This window comes from Crocodylus siamensis, chromosome 9 (assembly GCF_052110815.1).
Source record: "Crocodylus siamensis isolate JL-2025a chromosome 9, ASM5211081v1, whole genome shotgun sequence".
In the NCBI taxonomy this organism is placed as follows: Eukaryota; Metazoa; Chordata; order Crocodylia; family Crocodylidae; genus Crocodylus; species Crocodylus siamensis.
Window position 1 is genome coordinate 26454833 of NC_143403.1, and position 22802 is coordinate 26477634.

A 22802-nucleotide genomic window follows, 5' to 3' on the forward strand; every position below is an offset into this window, starting at 1 on the left:
ATATAAGGTGGGAAGGCAGGACTACAAAAATTGAGTTTAAAACTCAGTTTTACTCCAAGTACAGCTAATTTACATTTTCTTCATGTCATACTCATCCAAAATATTCCATGTTGTACTGAATGGTATAAGGGAAAAGGGCTAGAGAGGTGATAAGGTGAGAGTTGCTGAAAGAAATGTGAATACGTTGGTGATTTGCCTAAAGCAATGTTAGGGAAGGTAAGAGGGACAGTGACGTTCAACCTGCAGGCCAGTCTGAGAGTGGTGGGAACCCATGCTTTGGACACATGTCTTGAATGAAAGTCGGATATCCTTGTTCTGTTTTTGGCTGTGGTTACAGATGCTTTACCCAGACAGTACACAGTGGGCTCACTGGTTTTGTCTGCAGCATTCAAAAATACTTTTGTGAGATAGTCTGTATATTTACATCAGACATTAGGCCAACTGAATGACTTGCTTGAAAGGATAAATATGTTCAAGACAGTTTACTAGGGATGTCTTAATCTGGCAAGTAGATATGAATTGGCTGTAGCCATCTGCTGTGGTTGGATACAATCACTTCACGCAGTCTAACATATTTAGTGCAGTAGTAAAAAATCCTGCTTAATGAAAATGAGGATAGCAACAATGGCAATTCCTTTTTGTCAGAAATTTCCTTGGCACATGAAGGGAGAAAACTTAGGATTTCTTTATAGGGCAGACTGCAGTGTACCATAGAGATACCTGAACTTTCAATGAGGTTCCGGAATCAGTCTAGTCACAGCTGCACGGAGCTCCTTGCAGACTAATTTACCCTGCTAAGTCCCAAATAATAATCAAATGTAATCCTTCTATTTTTGGAAACTATTAACTCCCTCTTTTTTTTGTAATTGTCTTTAATGGCTCCATATACACTGAGAATTGCTTCCATGGACCAAACAGTCTAGAATACTGTGAGAAACTTGCACGCACCATATAAAGCATATGATTCCATGATTCATTAAGCCTAATTTATTGCATGTGTAATTAGGTACCTCTGAGTTAAACCCAGGTCTCCAGAGATAATAATACTTAGAACTTATATAGGGCTTTTCATCTTCAAAGCGCTGCACAAACATTAGCTAATTAACAACATAATAAGACATGAAAGGCCAGTGTACTTACCCACTGTGCTGTCTAGTCCTTGTATAATTTAGATTCTGAAGTTTTAAAATGTAAGAACCAATTTTTGGGGGGGGGGTGTGTGTCGGGGTGGGGGGATTACTTATATTTTTTTTTCATCAAAATTCGTAAGTTTTGTGCAAGCAAAATAATAAAAAGGAGGTGATGGAATCCTCAGAGTGATTCTCTTCTCTGCTAGTATTTATTGCTTTTGATGAACAGTAGAAAGATATGGCTACTCACCAGTGAAGGAAAGTCTGTACAGTTCAAGCTACCACACTAACTAAGTCTTACAGGCTTTATTCTGTCCGTGGTTCCTGCTGGAACTCTGTGAGCCTCTCAGTTTTGGAATCACTATGATCGTTCCTGAGGTTTCCTTGAGCATAAACTGCACATGGCTTTCTGGTGTGACATATGCCCACCTCCTTCCTAGGGCAAGCTTATTATAATCAGACCATGAACTTGTGGCCGTGTGCAAACAAAACTTATTTTTTTTAACAGAAATTATCAGTGTGAGTAAAACAAAGACTAACAGACTGCATCTACACATGTGCTTAATTGTGGAGTAGACTAATTACTGCAGAGTATAGCATCACCATCTACACATGCAATGCTATTAGGCTGCAATAAATTCCAAGTACTGTTTTACAGCAGGGTAATTAAATGCACATGTAAGTGCCGACTGCAGGTGTAAATTGCACCTGGTCAGCCAAGCCAGCAGGGGGAGAGATGCCTTCCTGTCACCTAGCCACACAACTCTGCACTTTTAGTGTCCTCCTGCCTCAGACAGCCCCTCCACTGCCTGGTGCTTCCACTGCCTGGTGCTTCCACCTGGACCCCAGGGCTGTACCACCATTGCTCCAGCCCTGATATAAACTGCTCAACCCTGGTTCAAATTGCTGCTGTCTCAGGCACACTTATAGATGCTGCACTTGAGAGTAGTTTACTCTGGCTTAGGCTGCTCTGGAGTTTATTTTTTAAATTAATTATTCATGTAGTGGCACCCATAGAGATGCTGTTTGCTTCTGTCTGTAAAAGTGTTCATGTTTACCTGCCTTTTTCTTTTCCTTAAAGTTTTTTGCAGATATTTTCTACATGGCCTGTTATATTTTGGCTATCATTTGTACAAAGTTACCCACAACTACATTGAGAGTAGGCACACTGAGAACTGCAGGTAGATTATATCAGGCTCATTTCTAACTTATTTTTTCCCTGTGAGGCACAGTGATGCAAACAAATGACACCAGCATATTTTTGGCATTCCATAGCAGCATATCTTTTTCCATTCCAAATAATGTCTGAAGCTGCCCGCTTGGGTCTTTGGTTGTACCAAACTGTAGAAAATTTGCAGGCCAGTGAAAGATACAGGAAACATGCCAGAGTGAGCTGCTAAATAGTCCCTGACTGCACGTGTAAAACTCCTCAGAAACAAATAAATGGTTCAGAGTGACTGGTTGTTTAGTCAGAATCTGGATTACAAGTGAAGATGAGGTGCTCCAAGGACCTGGAATGACACTTGTGGTTCCATGCTGAAATCAGCAAACCCTTGCAGAATAGTCCAGCCCAAACCCTAAAAGCCAACCATCTTGCAGTAGTAATGGGTACGTGAGATCCTCCCACAAACACAGGGGCTAATTAAAATTGCTACAGTTTTAAAATGCTAAGGTAGAACAGAACTGCCAAAAAGTTTTATACCTAACACAGGAATTCAACTTCCCTTTGCTTATTTGTGTAACACTATGGTTAAATTTTCTTGGAGCAGCCTTGAATAAAGCAGGCATTGCACAGGTAATCAAATGGGCATTTGAAAGTATTACTAGGCATGGAGTAAAGTTTTTAATGCGGACCAATTGATTATTAAAATCAAGTATTATACATCTCAGATCAGCCTGTATAACTGCATCTACAGTAATATAAGAGATACTATAAAGCTGCACCAACATCAGTGTTCCCTAAAATATTTACAAATGCAACTTTTTACTGCTTTCCTGTTTATAGCTTAGAATTACACAGATCTGGAAGGAAGACTAAAGTGTTTTTTTTTTAGAAATCAAAGGTTATGCCCAGTTCCAGAACGGCAAATTTAGCAAAGCAAAGAAGGGAAACAGTTTAGAAATTAGCAAAAGGGCTATTTAAATTTTGTCAGGAATCCTATTTATGCTACCTGGTAAGACTTGTTGTTTTAAATTTATGTATATAGGATAGATATAAAATTTTGCTAAAACAATTTATAGTTCTCTAATTATAAATTGTGCATTAGTTTTAACTTCACAATGCATATTTCTGGCTTTTTGCTAGGAAATAACAGGGATCAATTTATATACATCTATCCCTCTGGAATTTTAATTATTTTTCCCAGGCACACTGCCTAAAGGAGTGCTATATATTGCATAACAATTTCAAGGGCAATTATAATAAGGTGAGCTAGCTGGCTAGTTCTTGTTTCAGTTGTTTTGCTCAGCAAAGGAATCTGTTGAGCTACTTATAGTACAAGAGAGTGGTTGGGATATTCTTAGATCCTCAATAATTACAAGATCTATTTTCTGTAATGCGTAGACAGTACTTATGCCTATCAGTGTGTTCTCCATGTGCCATATCCTGAGAACTGGCTTCTGCTTTTGCCACCATAGCATACTCTTCACTGTATCTTTTTTCATAATTGGGTTTTTCTCTTGACAATGACTTCCTATTGGAGTGTACCTGGTTTTCATCTGGTTTTGGTACCTTATGTCTGGAAAAAGAGATAAAGGAAAATGCATTTTCAAGCTGGAAAGGTAAATGAAGCTATTATTTGTATGAATATTGATATGTTAGAACTTTCTCTAAATGCAGATGATACTCCAACATCATCAAGTGAGCATTTTTTCTCAGATTTTGCTGTCTTTACTATAAGAATGACCTGGGTTGGGTAGAGCATCTGCAAAGGATTCCCTGGGTCTCCTGTATATACCAGAAATTAGGGCCTTTGTACATGCCACAAAATTGGCCTTTAAAGCAGCTTAAATGCCCTTTTGCAGTGCGCTTTAATGGCATTACTGTTTGCACGCTTGACAGCGTATTCCACTTTAAATGACTTTGTAATGTAGCAAGATAAAACACCTCCAAGGTGCTTTAGTTTACTACCTAACAAAGTGCAACAGTGCGCTGGAAGCTGAAGCGCTTGGGGCTTGGCAGGCTTCCATTGCACCCTGCACCATCCCCACTGCCTTCTCCCACTGCCAGTACATCCAGCCGTCTTGCTGCTCTGCTCCAGGGGCAAGCCAGCCATTCCTGGGCATCCCAGGTGAGGAGAAGATGATGGAGATGGTGCAGGGGTGCTGGAGCTTACCTGCCTTTCCCACAGTGGGGGTAGGGGGTGAGCTGCCATTGGATCACACAGCCCCTGATCTGTGGGGGACCCCAGTGATGTCCTCCACAGTGGTGGAGCCCCCAGGTGGCACCCACTCACTGGCACCAGCCTTGGTGGTCCCGGGGGGCACTGTAGCCATGGAGGGAAGCACTGGACACCATGCAGCTCAGGGGCTGGGTGACCTGGCAGCAGCCCATGCAGGCAGGCTCAGCTGAAGAAGAAAAAAAAAGTGGCAAGCAGCCTGATCTTTTCTTTTTTTTCTCCCTAGAGCCTGCTTGCTATCCTGATCTGTGTGGGGGCTCAGTGTTACCCCCCACAGCTGCAAGGGGCGGGGGGTTTGGTGCTTCCCTCTGAAGCTGTGGCACCCCCCAGGACTGCCTGGGCTGGGTGCCAGCAGGCGAAAGCCACCACCATGAAGGGAAGCACTGGGCTCCTGCACAGCTCAGGGACTGCTCAGGTGACCGGCATCTGGCCCCCCCTCCCACTGCCACTGGAGAGGCAGGTAAGGCTTGGTCCCCAACCCTTGTGTACATGCCACGAGGGTTTACTTTGGTTTAATTCTCCCTAAATAGAAATGGTGGAAATGGTGGGTTCTTAAAAACCCACCATTTCAATTTAGGGAGAACTAAACCAAATTAAACCCCAATGGTGTGGACAAGCACCCTCGGAGACTATTTCAAACTAGCTAAAAATGGAAATGAAAGTGGGAGGTTCATTATACATTACCTCCATGGGTACTACTCCGTGCCAGAAAAGCAGTTATCCCCGGTGACTGGGAAAACCACCTTAGTGGTCATGGTGTTTCTCCTGCCAGGTAAGTATTACATGATAGAACTGTGATTTGATTATCATTATCCAAGGTATGAGAATGTGGGAAAAATGCTTGGAGGATCATCTCCTCTTGCTCATTAGAATGAGAAGCTTGTTAAAAAACAGCAACTCAAACTCAGCCTACAAGATCAAAAAAGACCACGCAATCACAATGCATTTATAAAGAAAATCCTAGACAGCACCTTTCCTTGTACTAGCCATAAACATTTGAAATTCTGCAGATGTGGTTCACCCTGACCTCTCCCATAAGCCAATGCTTCAATTAGAAAAGTGAACCTCTTGCTCTCACAGAAAGCCTTTATGTACTAGAGACAGTAATCACCAGCAGACTTTCTCTTCTGTTACTGCATGAAACATCGATCAAGACTGTATGCTGAAATGATATTTTCCTTTTTATAAAGAGAATACTCGGGGATTTATTCCATTTAATCTAGGAGACAACTATTTAGCCTTACTTAAAACTGATGTGTGGCAATCATTCTCCTTTGCCAGCAACTTTTATTTCCAATCTTGAGAAGACTGGAAGAACTTGACAGTAAAGAAACAGAAAGAAAGAAAGACGATAGCTAGTCAGCCTTTGAGAAGAAGGTATGGGTAACAAAATAGAGGAGCTTTCATTCAGAAAACAAGGGTCTTCTAATTCCCCTTAAATTTCAGGAGCTGGTTTCAATACAACTAAGGTCACCTTCTAATCCAGGAATATTAACCTCATCTCACACTATGCATTTTACCAATGGAAGAGGACAGTGATCACACAGGTAATGGAAGATACAGTCCTCCATTTTGTATCTTCTTAATAGCATATATGTAAAGTAATGTATGTAGATGTTACAGCATTGGCTTTGTCTTTCACTAGCATTTGCTGTGGCAAACATTCTGTCCTTAATACCATCAAAGAACATCAGCACTGGCTGAATGGAAAGTGAAATGTAGAAGTTATGCACATTTTGCTGCTGGTTGGAATTTAGGAGGTAAAATCACTTATCTTGCTCTTCTGACACTGCCACAATGCCCACAGTCCTCCCTTTTCATTCTTTTGTCCTTTTATCAGCACATTCATCTTCCTTAGGGAGGATGAAAAACCCTTTGCTCTTGATTCTTTCCCAAACAATTTTAGATCATGTAATAATTCAGTTACCCAGTAGAAGAAATAAAAGAATCTCTAGCTCTGAATCTTATCTAAGAACTTATATAGCTCCATTACTATGGCACGTTAGTACCTCCCAAGAATGTTAGCATGACAACAGGTGTTGTTAGCCCTATTTTACACAGGTGGCACAGCATGGTTGCATGGAACAGAACTGAGGATTGAACTAAGATCTCCTGGGCCCCCAAGTACAAGTTTCATGTCCCTGGGTCCTAAGTACTTCCTTCTGCACCATTCTATTTTCTAGCACTTTCAGCTTTGATCATGGAAAGGTAAGACAGTTTGAATGGACTTTACTTAGAGGAGTAAAAAGGATAAGAGGCAGCAAAGAAAAAGGTATCAACAGATGTACAGGTGTTTGTGCTTCAGTATAACTGTCTTTCAAACCTGTGACAAGACAGGGCTCTTTTTGTGCCAACAGAGAGCTGTGATTCTGCTGAGAGCTAAGGGTCAATGCTGATTGGCCAAGACAAAATGAGCTGCTTCAGTCAGGCATCTGGACAAGTTAAAGTAGTTATGGCAACATATGGACATAAGAGGTGGCTTGAACAGTAGCGGATATCTATCTATATATAGAACTTTCATTTCTTCTACAGTGGTAAGTAAGCAACAATGGAAAAAAGCAATTAGTAAGCTATACCGGGGGTAGGCAACATTTTTTGGCCGGAGTGCCAAAACCCCCCACAATGCCTACCTTGGAAGGTGCTGGAGTGCCGGCATGCCAGAAAAACAAAATGAGGGTAGGGAGTACGTGGCAAGATGCACTGCATATTAGTATAGTTAATAATAATAAATGTTACCCTTTTTTATGGTAAATATAAGATTGTCTAAAAATCGTAAACCTAGTGACAATAAATAACACTTGATACCCCCTTTGATCTTGTGCATTTGTTTTGTGCAGGTCCCCCCACAACAGCCCCCCAGCCCTGCTTCTGCCCCTTTTCTCCCACCCAAAGCCCCTGCCCCCCAGCCCGGCTTCCCCTTGCCCCCCACCCAAAGTCCCTGCCTCCCAGCCCAGGCTCCGTGGCTGCAAAAAGTTGCTGCCTCCCTGCCTTAGCCCTGGCCCCAGCTTCCCCCAGCCCTGACCCTGGCAGGGGCAGCAGTGAGGGGCACAACTCTGCATGTTGCCCACGCTGCTCCCATGCACCATGAATGATGCGTGCCTCTGGTGGCTGGAGGGGCACCGCGGCAGCAGAAGCACAGTAGCGGTGCCGGGAGTGTGGCGGAGGTAAGTGTGGGAGCTCCCGCAGATGCCACTGGCACTGTTGGCAGTGGGGGGAGGGGTGGCGAGCACAGCCCAATGGTCAGCGACCACCCACAGCTGTCTCTGGCAGCATTAGCATCAGCCAGCAGGAATTGCAGACTGCCTGAAGATGCTGCTGGTGGTGTTGGCAGTGGGGTGGGAAACAGTGACTGCCTGCAGGTGCCACCAACTGTGTCGGCGGTGCCTTTTTGCAGGGGGTGCACTGCCACACACATGGGGTGTGTGTGCACCCACATGCACCCCCTATGCATCACCCCTGCTGTGCACACAGGGGAAGTGTGACCCCGGCAGCGCAGAGTTTGCAGCAGCAGGCAGCTTTCCTGTGTGGCCCCTCTGTGTGCTGCCTCTCCGGGCCACACACGCTGCACTCCTGGTCCTGCTGCCCTCCCCTGGGCCCTCTGGAGCACAGGGTGTGTGACCCAGAGCAGTAGTGCACAGAGAGGCCGCACAGGGAAGCTGCCTGCTGCTGCAAGCTTCATGCTGCTGGGGTCACACTTCCCCTGTGTGCATGGGAGCAGTGTGGGCAGCATGCAGGGTTGTGCCTCTTGCTGCTGCCCCATCCTGCAGGGGAAGTGTGGCCAGGCAGCAGGGAACTTGGAGCAGCAGCCAGCTTTCTGCACCCTGCACTGTGCCCTGCCATGCTGACTTCCACAGGCTCTTCATTAGAAGCATCAGTGAGGGCAGCACAGAGGGAAGCATCTCTGGTATCTGCTGCCTCCCCAGAGCCCAGGGCCAGGTCTGGGGCTGGAGGGCAGCTGGGGCTGGGGCCAGAGCAGGGGAGGCAGCAGCTGCCCTCCAGGAAGCCTCCCGGCTGCAGCCGGGCCAGGTTCTGGGTAGCTGCTGATTGTCACAGAGCCCAGGCTGCATGCAGCAGATCTTCCATCCCAGCCTGGGCTCCGTGGCTATCAGCAGCTACCCAGAACCTGGGCCGGCTGCAGCCAGGAGGCTGCAAACAGCTGCTGCCTCCCTGCCCTGGCCCCGGCTGTCTCCTGGCCCCAGGCTCCAGGAAGGCAGTAGGTGCTGGCACTGTGCTCGTTGGGGGTGGGGCTGGGCCCAGGCCCCGGCACAGGCCCAGGCCCAGGCCCGGGGCGGGGAGGCAGCAGCTGTTTGCACCCTCCTGGCTGCAGCCGGCCCAGGATTTGGGGTAGCTGCTGCCAGCCATGGTGCCCAGGCTGCTTGCAGCAGAGCTTGCAGTCACCCAGCTATCTGCTGGCAATGGCCCAGGCTCCTGGCTGGCAGCAGCTACACAGAGCCAGGGCCAGCTGCAGCCAGGAGGCTGCAAGCAGCTGCTGCCTCCTCCCCCCAGCCCTGGCTCCGACCCCAATGTGTGCCAAGGAAAATGGCCTCGCATGCCATGTGCCAGCGGTTGCCAACCCCAGATCTAGACATAGAACTCACCCTCACTGTTACATTTGTTTTTAGTTCAGTTTTTCTTTCTTTATTAATTTTTTTATTCCACATAGTAGCATTTTCTCATAGACTGTACATTGTTACTCTGTGAGGTGTAGCAGTGGCAACAGGGTAGCTCTGTGCATCTGCTAATGCTTATTCAATTTTGCTGCTTGCAGAGAAACAAAATAGCCAACTGGTGAGACTTATTATAACACTTCGAACTCCACCCCATGTCATAATATTTGGAATTTGACTCTGAGGCAGCAGCACTGAAACTACTCTGTGTACCTGCTAGTTCATTCAGTCAGAACTATCTGAAGAAAAGAGAGAGCTTTCCCAACCCATCTCACCTGCTGTAAAACCTGAAAGTCTATGGGCATACATGGGTATGTTCACACGTCGCCATGCTTTAGTACTTCCTTTTGGAAGTACTAAAGTTTGGTGCAGTAACTTCCTGTTCTGAGCTGTGTGCATGATGCACGGTTAGATTTCACCACTATGTCACTGTAGTGGCATGCTAAAACAAGGGAGCGCACCACTAGGGCGATGTAGCTGCCAATCACATGTAGACCCATGGGATCACTATGTCACCATAGTTGCTATGTAGCTGTAGGGCGATGTGTAGATGTGCCCTACTTTCTGTAGTTAGTATTTAGCAAAGAGGCTGCAACAGCATAACCCAGTGTATTTGCTTGTTCATGCTCAAGGCTTCTGAGAACACGGAAGCATAAAACACTTCCTTAAAATTGCCCTTTAAACCACATTTTGAGAAAGGCAGGCTTCTGGCTTGACATCTTTCTGCTGTTGGGGCGCACCATGCCTGTCTTTTTTCAGTCAGCAGAGAACTCTCTTCTGCTTTTCCTCTCTCTCTCTTCCTTGTAATTTGCTTGTATTCTCTTCAACCTGGCTATAACTGCCAGCCAACAGACTCCTCGATGAAGCAACTGTTTTTCTCAATTCTTTAAACCATAAACATAGCCCCTCTTACTTCTACTATTCCTCACATGACTCGGTCACACACTATCATCTACTTTTACCACTCTTAAGGGAAGTGTTCTGACTTAGGTCCCCTGTGACCCTAGGAAGTCAGGGCAAGGCCGAGCAGTGGGTCATGTAGAATTTTCCCCTTGGATATCGGGTTTCCTTTCTATATGATCTTTATGAGTTTCTGGACAAATTATTGAGGCTAGCTGTCAAAATAGAGGAAAAATTCTGGGCTATATTCCAAGGTATCCCAGTGACCTTTGTTTTAGACTCCTGGCAAAACATAGTTTCTTATTATGGTTTTCATGTAAGGACCCATTTCTAAAGCAGACATCAGATGTCATGGTGACTCTCAGGGCTTCATTTTACATAATTTTTGTTTTGAAGTTTTCTAGAATGAGAGTTGGTGGTAAGACAGCAAAACTTAACACAACCAGTGGAGTTTTTCCCTTGACACCAAAGAGGTAAATATTTTTCTGTGACTTAGTCAAACTGTTGAAGGAGGACATGGCTTTCACACTAATCCATAAGTGGTAGATTCACATCAGTGTGGTTGTACACTGGAATACATGTAGTTTGAAGACGTATTGCAGTGATTCTCAGTGAGAGTACTATGGCACCCTGGGTTACCTTGAGATTTTTTCAGTGGTGCTGTGGGGTGCCACACAATGTTAGTATTGTTAAGTGTACAAATATGATTCACATGATAAACTCAGAGATTTCAAGCAGGAATCCATAGTGTTAAAAGCATTCTGACCAGTTGTGGTCTTTCTGTGTTTTTTGTAACAGAAGAACTGATCTATTATTTTTTGTAGTAAAAAAAATGAGTGAAAACTAAGAGATGGCATTTTTGGAGAGGTGCACTAAGTCTAAAATGGTTCAGAATCACTGATCTATCTTATATGCACTGTATTAACAACAGTTTTGGGATCCATGTGTCCACTACATTATTACATGTATTGTTGAAAGGAAGTAAGATACCTTCTTTAAATACAAATAATAGGTACAACGACTAAGTTATGCTTATGTATGGTTACTATTTCTACTGCAGCTTGTGAATAGTAGTAAAAATAAGTTACATTATGTTCTCCTGTTCCTTTTTATGTGCGTGTGGTATATAAGAAAAGGATATGGAAATTTACTTAAGGGCCTATTTTGGTCTGCCTTTGAGATTCTATTGTACTAAAAAGTTCAGAAAATACAGTTAGATTGTATATTCCCTTGTTATAGTGGAAATCTGTAGGAACACCACTGGAATCAGCGAAGTTACACTAATAATGAAACAGAGAGGAAATAGGTCCTCTGCTTTGAGGAGGTAGAGTGAGTGGGTGCAGAGTGCAACATAAAAAATAAAGAAACACTGAGTTATCAGCTACAAAATAAATTAGCATTTTTAGGTGACAACAATGAGCCTACCATTACACACACTTTATAGTGTTTAAAAAGCAAGCTGGGCAACTTTAGATGAGTAGAGACAGAAGCCTCCAGAAAACATGCATGTGAGGGGGCTAAGGCCCCGCGGGACCCGGCCCGAGGGAGAAAGCCCGGAGGGGCGTCCAACTTCCGGGATCAGACCCGGAAGTCCGGCCGGAGGGTTAAAGTTTTCCGGAACACAAGCCGGGCCGGAGTGAGACTGGCCCGGGACGATAAAAGCAGCACTCCTACCCTGGTTAGAGAAGGAGGGAAGCTCCGGTCGGCGGCGGACCGGGGACGAGAGGAGCCGGACGAGACGCGGCGAACGCTAGCGGCAGCGGGACCGGCGGCAGCCGAGCCGGAAGCGGGCGAGCCGGGAGCGGCGCGGGAGAAACCGGCGGCAGGATCTCCGGCAGGGACGATACCGGTAACGGCGGTAGCGGGATCGGGGGCAGAGACATCGGCGGCAACCCCGCCGAGAGCAACAGAGCCCGTAAACGCTGAGCCGGGAGCAGGCGGTCCAGTGATAGCGGGGCTGACCACGTCAGAACCGGGAGCCCCGCGGGGGAAGCCGGCGATAGCGGAGGGGACTGCGGCGGTACCAGGAGCAGCGCAGACTCCCGAGACGACACAGGTACCAAAGGGATTAGAGGTGGTCCCACCGGGCGAACCCGGGAAGGGAGCCTCAACCGGAGGAGACTTCCTCCGAAGACTGGTGGCTGGCTGGCCACGAAGGAAGACCCGTGGACAGGGAGGCGGACTTGGTAACCCTCCCCCCGGGTCTAGGGACACCGGCCGTTGAGGGCTGGACAGAGGCCTTACTGGAGGCTCGGGTGAGGGTGTAGGGGAGTGAGGAGCCCTCAGGACCCCGGACTGTGGAGCTAGGGTAGCCCCTTGCGTTGGACCGTCAGCGCCCCATTTTGGGTGAACCCCTTTTTCCATCAAGACGTGGCAGGCGAGACTAACGGGGCACCAGCGGTCCGGTGCGTACTTCTACTCTACAGGGGCCATTCGGGGCTTTTGGGGTGACCCGCAACCGGGAGGCGCACCCCAGTGCTCACAATGCAATTAAAATATTCAACTGCATTTGGCCAATTCATCTTGGGCCAAATTCTGCCACCCTTAAATCAAACTGAATACCTTCTCCTCAGGTAGTCCCATGGAGCCACTCCTCAATTTAAGAAAAGGAGTAAAAATGTGGCCCTTTAAGTAGCACTGTTTTATCATGTAAGTTTTTCTACTAAGACTGTAAAATACTATTGTATTTCTTAAGAGAATCATTTCTTTAAGAACAGGAGTTTCAGCTCTGTGAAAGACAAAATGATAATGCACATCAATGCCAAGGATTTTGGGCATGAGAACGATGTGAACTGTTCACAGCCACCTGCTACACTGGAATATTTATTCTCAGATATGGTTTGGCTGAGGAAAATTAGATGTGGCTCCATAAGAAAGAGCACCTTTCAGTTGACAGTAAGTTTGTCTTGCTAAAATACACTACAATGCATAATTTTGCCAACACTTAAGCTCACTTTTTCCAAAGTGTGTGTGAAAGTAGACAGAGTTTCTAAGCTTCAGATAGCATTTCCCCAGCGGACAGTATTAGGCTCTAAATAGAAAACTCTTGCTGATGTCACACTGGGCTGTTTTTGAACACCAGAACAAGCGGTCTCAAGGCTTCCATTAGCTTCCCCAGTGTAAATGCCACAGTAGTTATTATAAAGATAAATATTTACATATGGAGAGATGAGAGGCAACCAGCTAGAAAAAAAACTGGTTAGAGAAAGAAAGAAATCCACAGAATATAAGAAAAATAGGCTGTCTTGAATATATGAATCTTGCAGCTGCCATCAGAGAGGAAGTTTTATTAGTATGCCCAAGTTCAGATTTATAGAATAATCAATGATAGAAATTGTGATGGAAATGACTTGAGGCTTAGACCATCATGTCACAGACTTTTGTTGTGCCTGTCTCTGTTTTAAGGGCTCTTTTGTGTTACAACATTATCAGTTAGCTGCCGTGTGCCTGCCTTTAGCAAACCATTCCTATAAGGAACTTTGCATATATAGATATAGGAAACAACCTTACAAATGACAGTTTATAGGATCCAGAATCCTACAAAGAACAGCTCTTTTTACAGTAAATGAGCCGTACAGAAAGTGCAGTTTTGTGTTTTAACAAGTCAGAGGTCATAGCCAACATGAAGCATGGAATAATTTACATGATAAATTTTGTTTCTTGAATTAGGATCATATTGTGCCCTTACAGTGAGTTCCAGCAGCCTCTGAAGAAGCCTCTAATTGGTTGAATACAACTGAGAATTCCTGCTGTATCCCACTCTAAAATTATTGAGGTACATATCAAACTATCCTACAGACATGGATTTCTTGTACTAATGTGTCATACAGAGCTTAAGAAGAAAACAGTATGAATGTCTGATTTTTTAAACATACTGAGATCTCAAATTCACCACTACTATACAACCCCAGGAGGAAAGAGAAGAGTGGATTTAATTACTTTTAAATACATCAGCATTAGTTTTGTTTCTTTTATAATAGCAGGTCAGACTCTCAACTGGTGTAAATCAGTTCAGCTGCATTTGATTTAAATGGAGCTATACAGATTTGCATTGACTTAGACACTGGCCCTCAGTGTGTCAGGCAGATAGAAGTTTGCTTAAGAAAAAGATACTAGATGTGAACATTGTGCAGCAGTCTCTGGATATATAGTAGGTGAATAATGAAAATCAGAGTGAAAAGGAGCCCCACGCAGAGAAGAAATTATTTTCTCCTATTTAAGTAGGAAATATTTTATGCTGTGGGTAATAATTCAGTATGGGGGGAGTGGGGGTTGTAATGTATTGTCCTAACTTTAATCTTGAAACATTTATCAAGATTCTCTACTGTGTTATACTAATGGGTCACTTCAAAAGAGGCATGAAAAAAATAATCTACACTTTAAGCATATCTGGCAGATTCACCATTCCCCCCGCCCCCATGACAGGAAAATGAAAAAAACATCTCTTTACTGGAGATGAGTTTGGGTTAAGTGAGTTTGGGTTAGTGGACAGTGGGAGGGTTGTGGTGCCCCATGCCCTATCCCTATCCCTGCTGTCCACTTTGAGGTGTGTGTACAGTTGCCATCAGCATGGAGCTGATGCTGGGGCTATGGAGCCTAGCGTAGCTGTTTGCTGCCTGCCTGCTGCCTACTGCAGCTGCCCAGAGCCCAGGCTGGCTACAAACAGCTGCGCCGGGCTCTGGAGCCCAGTCATCAGCTCTGTGCCGGCAGTGGGGGAGAGGCCAGGGTTGTGCTGCCTCAGGCTCCCCCCTGCACTGTGTGCTGTGAGGCACACATGCACCCCTGGTATGGGGGTGACAGAGCCCTGGAGCAACTGTTTGCAGCCTCCTGGCTGCAGCTGGCCCAGGCTCTGGGTAGCTGCTGTCAACCATGGAGCCTGGGCTGCTTGCAGCAGGGCTTGCAGCTGAGCCCACCTGACTCCTACCTGCTCCCACCTACCAGGATGAGGCTGGTGCTGCCCCTCACAAGGAGCGCTGCACCTTTGTGGGCTTAGCTGGGTGGGTGGTTGTGCTGATGGGCAGGCTCCAGGCCAGGGCCTCACCTGGCCATGCTGGAGCCCAGGGGCTGGCTCCCTGGGAAAGCACAGGGGCTCTGGTGGGCCCAGGAAAACTGTTGGGTCAGACTTTATCTGGTGGCCCAGCAGCCCTGCTCTTTGCACCTGTGCATCTGGTTCTCTGTGTCTATGTGTGCGCACACGTCTGATTCTGGATGTGTGTGTGCATGTGTCTGCTCTGGGTGTGTTCTGGTTTTCTGTGCTTGTGCACATGTGGTTGTGTGTGTCTGGTTCTCTATGTGTGTGTATGTGTCTGGTTCTCCCTCTGCTCTCATTTTTCTTTTTCTCTCTCTCTCTTCCTCTTTTTTCTTTCTCTTTCCTTCTTTCTCTTTCTCTCTCTCCTCTTTCTCTTATTTCTCTTTTTTTCTCTCTCTTTCATTGCAACATGCTTAACAAAAAAGGAATATACAACAAAGGCAACATTTATGATGATTAAATATACTAATATGCAGTGCATCCTGCCACGTACTCCCTCACCCCCGCCCTCATTTTGTTTTTCTGGCATGCTGGCACTCCAGCACCTTCCAAAGTAGACATTGTGGATTTTTTGGCACTCTGGCCAAAAAAAGGTTGCCTTCACCTGCTCTAAGTACATAAAAGTCAACAATAATGCATGGGTGTGAATGCCAGTTTTGGCCCTTGGACTGTAAGGCTAGGGACAGACATTCAAAAAGCCTGAGCCCAAATTGATTCAATCTGGCTAGGCTAACCTGGCTAGGCTAAACTGGTTTGTAAGTGGACAGATGTTCTCTCTAGACAGAGGAAATTCAGGCACATGCCTGCAGTGGCTCAGGATAGAAGCCAGGGAGCACTAGAGCAGCCCTCCTTTCCCTTCCACAGGATTAATCTGAGGGAGGCATGGCCAGGCCATGATTAGGGAGGTGTTTCCCTCCCTTCTTGATAACAGAGCATTTATCAGCTCTGTTATCAGCATTTAGCATCCCATCAGAAAACAAAGCCTTGCTCATTAGTTCAAGCTCTTCTTAAACAGCTTTTTCCAAGGAAGAAATACAGGGACATTACCAGCTAAGCTGTTGATTAGCTCCAACAAGGCCTAAGCGGACAATGTCCTATTTGCCTTACACAGCATTAGCTAACATACCACATGCTGGCTACAGTCCAGGCTGTGCTGTGGGAGAGAGAAGGAAAGGATCTCTGCTTAAGCAGCGAGTGGTGAGGGTGGGGGAGCGGGGTACAGGGAAGCCAGCAGATTCTGCTGTGCCTGCAAGTCTCTGCCAGAGCTCCAGTCAGGAAGCAGAGGGGAGGGGCCAGCCCGGCTGTGGACCATAGAGCCCCACCCAGCCAGGAGAGCATGCTGGGATGTTGGGGGAGTCTGATTTAACTTAAACCAGCAAGGACTCTGGGACAGACATTGCACAAACTGATTTGACCCAAATCAGTTAAGTCTGATACTACATTCAACGAGGTTTATCTCAAACCAGTTTCAGCCATTTTCAAACTGGTTTATGTACACTGAATGTCTGTTCTGTTACAGGTTTAACCAGTTTCTAATCACTTAAACTAGTTCATATGTAATTCCTGTCCCTGGCCTAGAACTTCATTCTAATCTTGCACCATTTATCCTATGAAGTTATAGATATGTAGTACAGGAAGCCCTCGCTATTCACAGGTTCGGTATTTGCAGTTTCAAATGTTTCGACTGTCAAACCTACATTTTAAATACACTTTATACACTTATAGGAGCTCCTTGGGAGCTCCACGCTTGCCACCGCTGCTGCTGGGCTTCTGCTGTTGCTGCCGCTGGGCTCCTGCTGCTGCCGTTGGGCTCTTGCTGTCTCTGCCGGAGCCATGCCTCCCTCCCCCCTCCAGCTGCTGAATTTTGCAGATTTCGCCATTTTGAGAATATATTCCCCATGAATTATGAGGGTCACCTGTATTGGTGGAAATAAGATCAGAAAGCATTTTGTGTATAGCTTTTGACACAGTCATTTCTGGGTTGCGCTGAAGCCACAATAAATAGCATGCTAAAATGCATTTAATAATTTCTGTATCTAATCCCACTAAGAAACTAGAAGAGAAAATTATTTATCCAAAAATGTTGGTGGTCAGATTTGATTCTTATTTTATCTGTCCTGGATGACTCAGGTTTCCTTTCTTTCCAAGGCAATCTTGCTAAGAAAAGATGGATTTTATCTGAGAAAAACAAAAACGTTGTTCACATGTCAGTTCTAAAAGTTTTAAATTAATGTACAAATGCAGTTTGTTCTATATGTTGGCTAATCAGCTTTCTATTCACATTAAGTACCCTGAAGTGAAGGGCATTAGCAAAAAAAATCTGGAAAAAAAAATGGAAAAAAAAAGCAAGTATATTTTAAAGAAATATTCATACTTATCTCTCCAAACTTCTGAGACAAGTGCCTTTTTTATCCAGGTGAACTAGGCTTTGGAGCAGTGTGGTTTAGACTTCTTCTGTTTGACTCTGAGGCTAAGAAAAGGGTAATTTCAGGAACTGGGTCTTATTCAGCTATTGAAGAAATAGCTTCAGCAATTTAAGAGACATTTTCATTCTGTAACTATTTTGAGCCCATTATGGGGGAAGTTTGAAGAAAGAAATGGTAATACCAGTCTCATGGGGATGTAAGTCTAATTGGTTAATGTGCCTTAAGGTCTTGAGCCAGAAGGTGCTGTTAAAGAGCAGCATATTATTATATTCTCTCGTCTCTGTTTTCATATCTCATTTTTTTCCCCTCAAATACACCTCTATTAAATGGTCGAACAAGATGTATTATTCTTATGAAAGCTTCATTGATATCCTTTGAAATAAAATGAGTTTGATGAGAAGAATAAGTGTATATTCTGCCTTATGCAGACTTCTTTTGCAGTATATGCTTTCACCACCTACATTTTAGAAAATTTCACAAAAAATGTGGGGTTCTGTATCTTGATGAAAAAGCTAAGATGCTTTAAAATTCTGCTGATAATATAGAACATTATTTTCCCCCATGAAATGTCAAATTAAATGATTCACTTGGTATTTCTTCTTAATCTAATGATATCAATTTGTTTACTTCATGTTTGATGAAGACTTTTCACCTATGAAAATAAAGTGCATTTTATCATGTGAATGCTCTGCTTTGTTTGCTAGGTTATATGTCTATTTGTATTTATTTTCTATGTGAATACAAATATAATACATAGAAGACAAGGTCTTCTTACATTACTACTTCATACTCCCCCTTTTTTTACTGCCTGCTGGAAAAGTTTGTGAATTGAAACAATGCCACAGGTCTAAAGAGTTGCACGTCTTTCATTCTCAAGTTTTAATCCAAAAGTAACAATATTTTTAGTGCTTGAGTTTTCACTGAAATTTACAAAACAGCTTTGTCCATAGACTGATTTATTATCGCATTACATAAAACCACACACAGTGTATAAAATACTGTGTTACTCCACTTGTAGTCTGATCTAACATGTTATCGGTGATTGCAAGTACATTTTATAACCCCAGCTGCTGAATCGAAAAAAAAGTGATACAAACATCAATCTCCAGGATAAAATCAGACCACTTTCTACCACAGTTTGACCTTAGTGATGCCTTTGGATAGTCTTACTTGTCTACGTCCTCACAACAATTACCAAGGGACAGTTAGAAAATGCAGCTTTAATGGTGAGGGCTGGAATTACTAGCAGCATCAAAGACTTAAACACCCACCCCAGAGATTTCCAAGCATAGGAAAAATTTGACGCGAGCCTGATACTGCTATAAGAAATACATGAAATAAGGCTGAAGAAAGCATTCACATATTTTATTTGTGTTCTTTATTGTCTGTACCCTGAACTCCCCTGTCATTAGCAGATATAAAAAGCTATAAATAAAAAACAGCTATAGATAAGTTGACCTTAAGATATAGTTGACTCCAGCTATAGTTTGCCATATCTTATTTATAGCACAAGGAGACACAGTTAATTACAGGTCAGAGAAATGTTAATTTCTATCATAACACAAGTTGCATTCTAAGAATGAAGCCAGATTATTTTTGGACTGCCACAATTTATCCTAATAGAGCCTCTGTTAATTCCAAATCCCACTGCAACTCAAGAGAATACAGTACAAGCAAAGAAATTCAGTAGAATAAGGTTAAAGTGTTGCTTGTCAGCCTCTTTCACAGTCCTGGATCCAAATAAGAAAAACAATGCATCATCTGTGATGCAAAATACTAAAATTATGTATAAAAAGGAGGAAAACAATTATAAAAGGCTATTTTGAACAAAATCACACAGGCTTGTATGGAGAAGTATTTAAAAGCCGTATCATACTTTTAGCAGAATTACTGTTAACATAACGCTTTCTTTAAAGGACAGCCATTAAATCCTGAATTTCACTCTGCTGACTTACAAAATAATTATAAAATATACAGCACAAGTAACTAAAGAAAAAAAGCTAGACACCAAACGTTTTAAGTTATTCTAATGTACATAGGCTGATTATTAAGATAAACACTATGTGAAGAAGGATGGAGTTAATTATATTACATATAATCAGACATTGGTCACCCTACAACTTATAATTTATTGCCCCCTAATTTGCATTTATTATCAAAGGTATTCAATTTTCAGGAATTGTTAAATAACATGATTTAAGCGGTTATAAAGATGATATGCATTTAACTAACTTCAAAACTATGTTTCAATCTTTTCAAAACCAATTACATGCAATTTCAGGAAATAACACATTTGGCAATCTCATGCAACCTGTAATTGTTGCTACAAAATGATAAAGTCATTTTTGGAAAGGAAATATCACAATTTTTGGTGGAAGGTATTCATTTGTCAAGCCTTATGCAGATACATTAAAGTAGTAGGGTAATACAAATTGGAAATTCAAAATTTGTAGTGTAGGTTGATGTTTGGATTCAGGTCAGCAAAAAATTAATAAAACTAGGTCTTTTGCTTTGAATTAATACCTGACTACCATTTGATGACAAAACAAATATGTTTTGTAAAATGTTAAGGACTGCAGTATGTTTTACAGTCAGAAATACATAAAACATTTTTATTCATGCTATTATCAACTTTTTTTTACAGAAGAAAATTAAATTTCTGCAGAATTTGAGGGTCTTTAATACTTGGATTAAAACAGACATTCCTAAATATATTTCATCCAATACTCATCCTGGGTTTTATAAATCTTTAACCACCAATTTTTTAAATATATTTACCTGAGGTTTAATTTTATGTGATCAGAGAAAAGTCCTTATCATAACCCAAGAAGTCACCTTCCAAGAAATCACTCTATGAAGATATATGAGAACATGAATTTTGAATGGAGGTAAACCAAGTCTTCATTTTTGAAAACAGATGTACTGAAATCATTTGTTACATATTTTGAATATCTCATCTCATCTATACAATTTAGGGCCTGATCCTGTATTATGATACCTACATACAACTCCCGCCCAAATAAATGGGTGGGACCTTAATTGCTGAGTACTTAAAACTCCTTTCAGGATTGGGCCCTAGGTAAATAACAATCTCCAATGATCTCCATTTAGACATAATATTAAAGCAGTTATAGTTTTTATAAGATGACTTTACAACCTACTGAATAGAGATCCATTTTCTATCTCAGACAACTAACCTCACAGTTTCCATGACTTCACCACGTACTGCTAACGTCTGTTAATTTTACTTAGTTGTCCACCACACTCGGGCCTGCTAAGAATGTTTCTGGGGGGTCAACACAGAAATAAATCAAGCCTACAAACAGATTTGTTTGCAGAACTGTTAAGCAGAAACGCAATGCTTTACTTTTAATAGCCTACTACACCAAAATACAGGACTAGCAGGTTAATCTATTGGTGGACAGGAAAAAAACTAAATCAAAGACCAAGCCAATCAGCTAAAAAGCCACCTGCCATAACAAAGACTTTTTGACTAACTTGTATCAATAAAAAAGTCTTTACAATCACAGAACTCTCTTCTTTCACATAGCCTTCCAGCGCTGATGTCTTCTCCACACATTTGCTTCCATTCGGGTGCAAATTCTGTCCTTTGCATCTGTGCACAGCTTCCCCTGAAGGCAATGAATGCATTGGGAGATTCCATGTAGGCGTCAAAGTGCAGCATTCAGCTTTTCCAGTGGAAGGTCTCTTGGGCAGGGATTTATCCTGTTGTATGTGTCCTGTGCTAAATAAATAATACTGATATAGTATTCATAGTATAGTGTGTCAGATAGGCCTTTATCTCTTAAGCTTCTTAAATGTAATGGGAATGTGATTTTTGGTAAGATAAAAGACATTTATCTAATACACCTAGAAATATTTAGTGTAAGTATTTGATACATTTGTAAGGGCACAAAATGCATTAGAATCTTTGGATGAAAAGCCCTTATTATATATGTTAAATTTTAAGTATCACACTTTAGAATAGCTACATTTATTATGGACATTCTCAACAGTGTTGGAAGCCCTCTCTGCTTATATCAGGGGAAAATATATTTACTGTGTGCATTCATGGTAATAGTGATTATTATTTAGATACTTTCATTGGTGTGCATAGCAGTTTACAGACAAACAGAAATACAATGTCTCTGACCAGAAAAGCTGACAATCTAAATAAGGCTGACAATCTAATGAAAAATGACAGCAACACCAGATAGAGGGAAGGGAAATGCAAGAGAAAACAAGGGGAAGGAGAAGTTGATCTGGGAAGAGCATTATTTGTAAGGAATCGAGATCAGTTACCATGTTTTGGTTTCAGTTTGGCGTGTGAGAAGAGGTTTTTATTAATTCATTTTATTATATTTTATTTTATTTTAGGGACAAGATAGGAACAGGCCTAATAAAGATATCAATCTACAGAAGTCAGCACATCAGATTTAAGAGTAGGATGGGAAGATCAGAAGTTAGAAGCTGCATTTAGAGGATGGAATTAAAGTAAGAGCATTGTACTACAGCCTGGATTTATCTGTAGAATAGTAACTTGCTCTAGTCTATTTGACTTGCTCTTAAGTTTTTTCTTCTTTTCTAAGTGTGGGCAGCAGCAGAAGTTGAAGTCATAGAGTCCAACACTGACGTTAAGTAAAGTTCCATGCAATTTCTGAAAGAGCTTTTCAGAGAAATCATAGTGCACTATTCTTAGAAAGTTAGTTGGATGTTGACATAGTTTATTTAGAAAACTGCTCTTATGATTCTCTTCTTTGGAAGTGGAATTATCTTCCACCATCAATTCACCAGGTTAGTTTTGTTGTTGCTACTCTGACTACAGGTTAATGTTTTACTGCTTGGCTAAATGGAGATTGTCAGTTTCCTATTATTGCTTTTTTTTAGTCTCATTCATATGTCCAATTTCAGCCAGTTTTGACTAGTCCAAATCTCCACAGGCTAAACAAAAGCTAAGGATACTCCAAAATGTATATAAAACTGAGTATGTTTTGTTATTGTAGAACAAAGTGGCTTCATGAATAATTTTCTTTCAGAGCTGATTGGATCAGGAAGCATCCATGCAGCCAGAACAGTCAGTTTCTGGCTGTAAATATGCTGAATGGCAGTCCTCCCAGGGAAAACCTAGAGAGGAGGGATAGAGTAATCTTGCACTATTGAACAAGTACATGACGCTGGGGCTACTGCTCCCTTTGACAGGGTCTGCTGTCTGCAGTGGATATGACAATGAGCTGTGCTGTGGAATAGTCAAT

At 42.9% G+C, this 22802-nt stretch overlaps 1 long non-coding RNA gene across 1 annotated transcript in view; it reads right to left on the reverse strand.

Annotated features, from left to right (window-relative positions):
* Positions 1-18567: 18567 nt before the first annotated feature.
* Positions 18568-22802, reverse strand: part of LOC149857242 (uncharacterized) — a 72639-nt gene continuing 68404 nt past the window's right edge. The window contains exon 3 of the long non-coding RNA XR_016444097.1: positions 18568-21295. This is a non-coding gene — a long non-coding RNA (uncharacterized LOC149857242). The remainder of the gene's footprint in view (positions 21296-22802) is intronic.